The following is an 8,136-nucleotide window of genomic DNA, read 5'->3' as shown; positions in this document are numbered from 1 at the left end:
AATTCGTCTAGGATAGTCTCTCCTCTGGTGTCCAAGCCAAAGAGAAAACCTGTTCCCAGACCGAGCAGGGCTTTCAGAAACTAGGTGACTATTCACCAAGGAGACATTGAGGACATGTGCCTGCAAATAATTGTGATAGAAAAGAATCAATTAGGGCCCCATCTGCAGTTCGTTAATCCGATCCGTTGGAAAAGGAGGCCAGATTCACCAAGTCAGTCCGAAAGGCTAAAAATAGGACTAATGTGAGCCTGGCCCAGTGCACTGAAGACAATAAAAAGATCTCTACATCTGCTAGAGCAGGAGTCCCTGGACGCTCCCTGACTCTTTACTACTTATCCTCAGTGGTAATTGGGAAGGGAGGCATTTATCTGCTTTCCAGAAAAAGCAAAAAACGTTCCATGAGGATCACTGTGGCCAAAAATATCATCCTGTGCTGATGCAGGAGAATCAACAGAGGTTGTTTTCTTTTTTTTTTTTTTTTAATTTTTTTTTCAACGTTTATTTATTTTTGGGACAGAGAGAGACAGAGCATGAACGGGGGAGGGGCAGAGAGAGAGAGGGAGACACAGAATCGGAAACAGGCTCCAGGCTCTGAGCCATCAGCCCAGAGCCCAACGCGGGGCTCGAACTCACGGACCGCGAGATCGTGACCTGGCTGAAGTCGGCCGCTTAACCGACTGCGCCACCCAGGCGCCCCTTTTTCTTTTTTTTTTTTTTTTAATTTTTTTTTTCAACGTTTATTTATTTTTGGGACAGAGAGAGACAGAGCATGAACGGGGGAGGGGCAGAGAGAGAGGGAGACACAGAATCGGAAACAACAGAGGTTGTTTTCTTATAGCACAAATCTCCTTCTAAATTGTCCGAAGGAATACATCTCCCTCGAAAAGATTTACGAGTCACTTGGGCAGCAATTGCCAAGGTGCGGTGGGGCAATGATCATGCATTTTTTTTTTTAAGGAGTTTATTTATTGTGATGTGTTTTTTCCAAAGAATATAAACACACCCAACCTGTGACTCCAAGGCTTTGCCGTCTGCAGAGATGGAAAAAAGGAAATCAGAAGGTGGCACACGAACGTTTGAAAACTGGAAAATACTCTCCTAGGGCCGAAGCCGGTTGGGTTCCCATGGCTTGGACAAGTGATGTGTGCACAGAATCATTTTCGTAGCCTTGCTGAACACAGAACCAGCGAGATCTCCGAATGCCCAGTGAAAACCCGCAAAGTTGCAAGGACCACTTGGTTTTCTCCCTCCATTAAGAAGTCTTCATCCAAATGACCTGAGCGACAGTATAGGATTCCTTTTCGGATCACCAATCTCTGGGCCCAGATCTCTGAAGTTGAACCAAGCGTACCCCATGCCCCGGAGGGGACAAGAAAGAGCGTTTTACCTTTTTGAGCCAGCTAGAGGCTACGGGCACAAGGAAGGAGTTCCTGAAGACTTTTGACAGCTTACTCCACCCCCAGGCCCTTATCCTCGTTTTTTGAACCACAGCCATTCACATCCTGGGATGTTGAGGGGGTGCCCCGGTAGGAGGCACGTGGACCCTGGGTGCACCCGGATGGGACTGCGATTTCAGAGGACACCTGAAATCTGGTGGGGAGGTCAGCTTGGGGAGTGAGCCATCAACTCACACGGAGAAAAGAGGGGTTTGATGCCTTTTTACTTCGCACTAAACCTCTCATCTCTGGTTAAAGAAACTGTGGCTCATTCCACGATGGAATACTATTGAGTTAGAGCAGATGCGGAAGCAGAGAAAAAGAAAAAGGAGTTGCGGAATAACACGTTAGCATGATTCGCTTTTGTGCAAAAGGAGAGGACTTAAATATGCTTGTGTATAAACGTAGAGTGTTTCTGGAAGGATTTACCGAAAGCGTTAACGATAGTTGCTTATCCAACAACGGTAAGAGAGGGGGCCCCGAGTGTGGGGAGAAGGCTTTTAAGTTCCACTTTAGAGCCATCTGTGTGTTGGCAATTTTTGCAATGATCTCTACCGCTTTGATAACAAAGGCCTTTTCAAAGATAGCAAACAATGGGAAAATAGTCCAAAGCTTGCGTCGATGCCCCCGGAATTTTAGTCCATGGGACGTTCGGTAGAGTGAGCGGTTCACTTGCATTTACAACATAATCACAGTACGTAATGCACGTTACCTAATAATCATCACGACGGAGACCAGCATTCCCATATTAACCACGATCCAGCACGCACGTTGCATAACAGTCTCACGTAAGAAACCTCTTTCTGCAGAAGCACAGGATGGACACGTGGGCATGAGCTTGGATCGCCCCGGCTCCAGCTGATGAGACAGCCCCTATTCCTCTGGCTGTAATCACAGCCCCCGATCCACGTCAGGCACTGGCTGAGTCGCATCGCAGACATCAGCTCTCGTCTTCCTGGTAACTCTCGGCTGTTGGTTCCACGTCTCTGTTTACAGACGAGGAAATCGAAGCTTTGAAAGTTTACCCCATTACTGTGACAGCGACACTGGCACCCTCCCGGCCACAGCACGAAGTTCTCCCTCGGATTACGTTTCCCCATCCTCCCGACAATGAAACGTGAGTAGAAGTGAGGTGTGTCGTTTGAGGCTCATGTAACCTGCGCTTTCTCTCACCCTCCGCGCGGAGATCTCCGAGGCCCTAGGGGTCGGCGAGCCTGGGCTCCTGAATCGCCACCTGAGGACGGTCACCCACTGTCCTGAACTGGACGTAAATATCAGTGCTAAGGCTGTGACATCGGAGGGGTTCTTTGTTACTGCTGCCCGTGTTACCCTAAGTAATGCAAAGTGCCAGAATGCAGTTGGATTTCAAAGGAGAGAGGGCTGGGCCAGGACGCTGGGGCCATTCGCCTGCAAAGCACGCTCCCTTCCCGCCATGCTGAAATGCTCCCAAGCCATACCGTGTAGCTACTCAGCTCATCTGTGGCCTTAGCCAGCCGCCGGCCCATCGTGGGGCCTGGGACCCAAGCCAAGAGGCGAAACGATAGGGGCCAGGGCAGACGGCACCCCAGCCATGCAACAGCTCCCCGGCTACCTTTCTCTGCACAGAAGAGGAGGGGGCGGGGGGCTCCCAGACAGGCTGCAGTTCATCAGCAGTGTCTTCGGGAAGGCTCTGATGCCAGCTTCACCTCCCGTCTTCCTCCATCGCCTGCCTCAGCCCCTGCTCTGCGACGGCTGACACGCAAAGCGCTGTGCTTCCAACCGCTTTCCCTCTGGGAAGCCGTGGGCCTGGTCGGCGACGGCCTTCTTGTCTACTCGTTCCCCCGGCCCGTTTTTGGTCACAGACGGAGGGATGTGATGAGCCACCGAGAATCCGAGGAGGAGGCTGTCTAGTCCAAAAGGGGCTGCGGATGTGGGAGTCGGGATCAGAGCTCCAAAAATATTCTGTATTTCAGAAGCTGTCTTATCCCCTGCGCGGCTGGGTGGCCCAGAGAGATCCATCGTCCGGTGAGGGGCCCTCGTAATGAGCTGCGGGGAACAGAAAAGCCATCATCTTTGGGGAACACGGGATGTGGCTTCGATTTTGGGTGTATCTTTGGCTCCTTTGTTCAGGCGTGGTCCCTGCAAGCTAAAAAGAGATGTATACCACACAAATAAGGGGAGAGAAGCAAGGAGAAAAAACATTCGAGGGGTCTTTGCTGACCTTCCGGGGGGTGGGGGTACCTTAGAGGAAGGCTCGGTTCTTGGGCTATCCGTTAGCCACTGCTCTGCCCGCCCGCACAGCTTCCCGGCACCCTCCGTGAGACAGCGGCGTGCTGGCGACAGACCTCACATCTGTGCAAGGCCCCGGAGGAGTCAGCTCAGACCACGTCAGCTCTCACTGCATGACTTCCATGAGGACAGCATGGCTGGCCGGTGGTCAAAAACCAGAAGCGAGGCCCAAACCCTGGAGACAAAGGCGGAACTGTCCGGTCCAAACCAACCATAGCCACTGGGGAATGAGAACAACGTGCTTATGTGGTAAGCCCTGCAGAGAGATACTTTTCTAATATTTTCCAAGACCTCAGCTTTCTTTTCTTTTTTTCTAATAAAATCCTACGCAAGACAATGTTACACGGCAGTTGCTTCACCAACGTTGCATCACATTCTCACTGGCAGTATTAGTGTTTAACCATCCTAGAAAACCAGGATATTTGTATCCTGAAAACGCAAGTCATTAATTTCCTCTTTCAGTTCTAAGTGTTTCACTGGTACCTCCAGAAGCTTCTGTGAAATCGGGTAAGAAGAAAGGTAATTGATAATGTTATTTTAGGGGGCACCTGGGTGGCTCAGTTGGTTGGGCATCCGGCTTCGGCTCAGGGCACGATCTCACGGTTCATGAGTTTGAGCCCCGCTTCGGGCTCCGGGCTGACAGCTCAGAGCCTGGAGCCTGCTGCGGATTCTGTGTCTCCCTCTCTCTCTCTCTCTCTCTCTCTCTGCCCCTCCTTCACACTCTGTCTCTCTCCCCTTCTCTCAAAAATAAACATTTAAAAAACTTTTTTTTAAAATAATGTTATTTTAGGATAAAACACTGTATTAAATTTTTTTTTTTAAAAAGAAAAGCATTTTTTTGTCTCCATTCTAGTATTTTAAAGAACTGCGATCATTGGGAATATTTCTTGGTTAAGTAGCACGAGTGCATTTATCAGCGGTATCCTTTTCTTGTTTCTGACAACGTAACTTTCCGTACGTTGGCGCACTCCCTAGCCTGACAACAGATACCTCCTCCAGTTTGTAGGACACAGTCACACTTTGTTCCAGACTCCCTGGAAGGCACTGAGGATCCGGCGGTGATCAGCTCAGCCCTCGTGGACCTTATGCTCTGCTGGAATGAAGAGATGAACCCCAAGAAACTGAGCTGCCATATCGACTCGGACTCGGCAGACCACCCTTGCTGCCTAAGGTACAACATTTCAGCTGCATATCCACGTGCCCCAGAAACACAGTGGGAAACCTGAGCCAGCCTTCCTCGTGACTTCAGGCCTTGCCCCGACTCCAGTGGAGACAAGCCAAAACGTTTCAGCTCCCAACCCAGGGCAGATCTCAAATATGACACATGACTCAAAAGCAGTCAGTGAGATATGGCCCCTTCGGCGAGGGTCTGATTGGTTCCAGAGGAAAGAGTTTAGACAGCCGGGCTCAGAGCACACGTCTGGAGGGGAGTCCTCGGGGCCTGGGTTTCTGGCAGGCCTCCGGGCTCAGGGACTAGCAGGGCTCGCTACGTGCTCACACGTGAAGTGCTGTGAGACACGCAGCCCGTGGAAGCCAGCGGGGCTGGTCCCACCTGCAAGCTGCTTACCTCGCTCCACCACCCCCTGAGGGGGGGAGGCTGGAACATGTTTCCAGGGAGTGGCAGCCTCTTAAGGCTATAATAATGTCGATCAACTCGAATGGACTAATACCACAACATTGTGATGGGGCCTTCAGAAAAGATACTAAAATGGTCGCGTTATCGGAGAGCTGCACACGCTAAAGTTGACCGTCCTACTCTGGGCCAAGCCAAGTGGTGAGTCAGGGACAAGGCTGACATTTTCTTTTCAGCAAGTCATATTTCCTTCCATTAAAAAAAGTAATGGAGAAGCCAGACCCCAAACGACAAACGCTGTAAGATTCCACTTCTACGAGCTCCTGAGAGGAGTCAAATTCACAGAGACAGAAAGGAGACTGGTGGCCGCCAGAGGCTGGTGGGTGAGGGGTGGAAATGGGGAGTTAGCGTTTCATGGGGACAGACTTTCAGTTGGGAAGATAAGAAAGTTCTGGAGATGGACGGTAGCTGATGGTTGCCCACGGTGGGAACGTCCTTAATGCCACTTAAAAAACGGTTAGAGTGGTAAATTTGCGTTCTGTATATTTTATCACAATAAAAAAAGTTATGGAAATATTCGCTCTGATTCTTTAATTAGATCCTTTGAAGATGAATTGTGTTCTGTTTAGCATTTTCTTTCTGTATGTGGGCTGGCCTTTCCACAAGGCATCAGACAGAGACTCTTGAGGACAGAGACTATTATTTATCCTTTGAGCCCCTCAGCACCAGTACAAATCCCTAATATATAATGTGGGACAAATGTTATTTGAAAGAAAAAAAAAAAAAGAATGAACAAATGGACCCAGCATTGCCTCATCAGCAAAGGTCATGTCACGGCACTGTGTTTTTTCTAAAAACATGTTCACAGAACAGTAACAACAACAAAGACAAAGGACATTATTGAGTGTTTTGCATTCAGAGTAATTAAGATTCTCAATCCAAAAAAAAAAAAATTGTTAAATACACATATGTAGTCATAGTGAAAGTTTCCTGCCTACATTTCCCATAAAGCTCTTACTTCACTCTAATAAGAGGTAGGAGTGATGAACGAATGAATGGCTTATCCTTCCTGGTCCACGGAGTTAGATTTTCCCCATCTGGATATCAGAGCATTCCATGCAGAGAAAGAGAGTGTCCTGCTGGTCCCTGAGGAAATAAAGGAAGCACCTAAAGTTGGTCCAGCATCAACGTCCCTTTCCGGGGCAGCTCCCTCCTCTGGGTGAGACAGGAAGTGATCACTGGCCGCCCTCCCACTGACTCAGCCGTGAAACCTTTACAGTAATTCGACTTCACTACACTGATGCTTCCTTGGGCGAAGACTTTCTCGTTTTCTGGTAAAGCAGATCTCTGAGGCGCGAAAGAAAGGAACAACAGAAAGCAATGCTTGCCTCAAAGCCAGAGAGCATGGATGGCAGAGAGAACTGAGACGCCTTTCTCCCTCAGCTTTCTTTTCAGTGCTGAGCAACCCTCCCAGTGTCCTCAAATTCCTAAGGGTTTTTTTTTTTAATCTCACATTTTGGTACTAAATAAATCCAACCATTTGTGCACTCTAGTCCTTTTTAGCAAAGAGTGTGTTAGCTGTTTTCTCTGCAGAACAAAACCAAAACCCCATCCAAATGAAAAGCTGCACACAAAAATAAGGGATGTCTTCTGATCAGTGCAGTAGAATTGCCATGAATTCGGTCAGGGTTCCTGGCCTGCTTCACCATTTTTTTTTTTTTTTTTTTGGTGGCATTAAGTACATTCACGATGCTGTGCAGCCATCACCGCCATCCATCTCTAACGTTTGGGGAGATCTCAAAACATGTAATCATGGTGAGAAAGCTTTTTCTGGGCTCAGAAATTCGGAATGACAGAAACTATCATTTGTGGCATTATCATGGAGGAGAATCTGAAAAACCTCCGGCCACAAAATACCTAGATATGCTGTACAAAAATAACACACACGGTTTTAAAAGCACAGCTGAGATCAGTAAAGGAAATCCCTGAGGCCAAAGCGGGCTGAACACCGGAGCAGGTGCGGACACTTTGGCTGCCTGTGCAGAGGGAGCCCTGGCAGGGAACAAAGTCACCTTGAGCTTCAGAACCACAGGCCATGCTTCACGCAGCCTTGGGGTTTAAACTGACACACCTGTATGTTCTAGAAAGTCCATGCTGATTAGATAGCATCAAAAGAGTCCCAATCTAGTAATATCACAGGGGCACTTGCTGAAGCAAATGAGAAACTTCTCTATGGAAACAGATCCCCAGCCTCGGCCACACAAGATTCCCATAGTGCACGTTCTTTGAAATGGAAGTTCACAATCAAAAACTACAAAATGCTTCAAGGGACAAGAGCACGAAGAACCAGAGCCAACAAACACGGCAGGCAGTAATGAACCTCAGGAACCCCCAAGAACATCAGATAATGAAGCTCTCAGAAGAGGCTATAAATTATGCCTAAATGAATTTAAAAATGTAAAAGGGAGGATCAAAATTATAAGCAAATAATCAGACTCTATTTAAAATTAAAAAAAAAAAAAAAACAAAAGACCCAGGGGCACCTGGGCAGCTCAGTCGGTTAAATGTCTGACTTTGGCTCAGGTCATGGTCTCACGGTTCACGGGTTTGAGCCCCAAATCAGGCTCTGCACTGACAGCTCAGAGCCTGGAGCCTGCTTCGGATTCTGTGTCTCCCTCTCTCTGTCCCTCCCTTGCTCACGTGCACGCTTTCTCTCTCTCTCTCAAAAAACGAATAAACATGAAAACATTTAAAAACCAAATTTGAAAAATGACCAAATATAACTTCTAGAAATGAAATGTGCATCATTAAAAACAAAAACGTAATGAATGGGTTTTAAAGATCAGCTTAGACAGCTCA

At 48.1% G+C, this 8,136-nt stretch overlaps 1 long non-coding RNA gene across 2 annotated transcripts; it reads left to right on the top strand.

The window, feature by feature from the left end:
• The first annotated feature begins 3,917 nt into the window (after positions 1 to 3,917).
• On the top strand, positions 3,918 to 5,851 carry LOC124518613 (uncharacterized). 2 transcript variants are annotated; one of them, XR_006963705.1, is made up of 2 exons: positions 3,918 to 4,211; positions 4,704 to 5,851. It is a non-coding gene; the product is annotated as an uncharacterized LOC124518613 (long non-coding RNA). The 2 variants fall into 2 exon arrangements; XR_006963704.1 differs by having other exon boundaries at positions 3,918 to 4,223.
• The last annotated feature ends 2,285 nt before the right edge of the window (positions 5,852 to 8,136 follow it).

The sequence above is a fragment of the Lynx rufus genome, unplaced genomic scaffold (genome assembly GCF_022079265.1).
Source record: "Lynx rufus isolate CCGP_SWC_20201006 ecotype Redwood Valley unplaced genomic scaffold, mLynRuf1.p SCAF_25, whole genome shotgun sequence".
In the NCBI taxonomy this organism is placed as follows: domain Eukaryota; kingdom Metazoa; phylum Chordata; class Mammalia; order Carnivora; family Felidae; genus Lynx; species Lynx rufus.
Note: the sequence above shows the minus strand (reverse complement) of the source record. Positions and strands in the feature narration are given on the sequence as shown.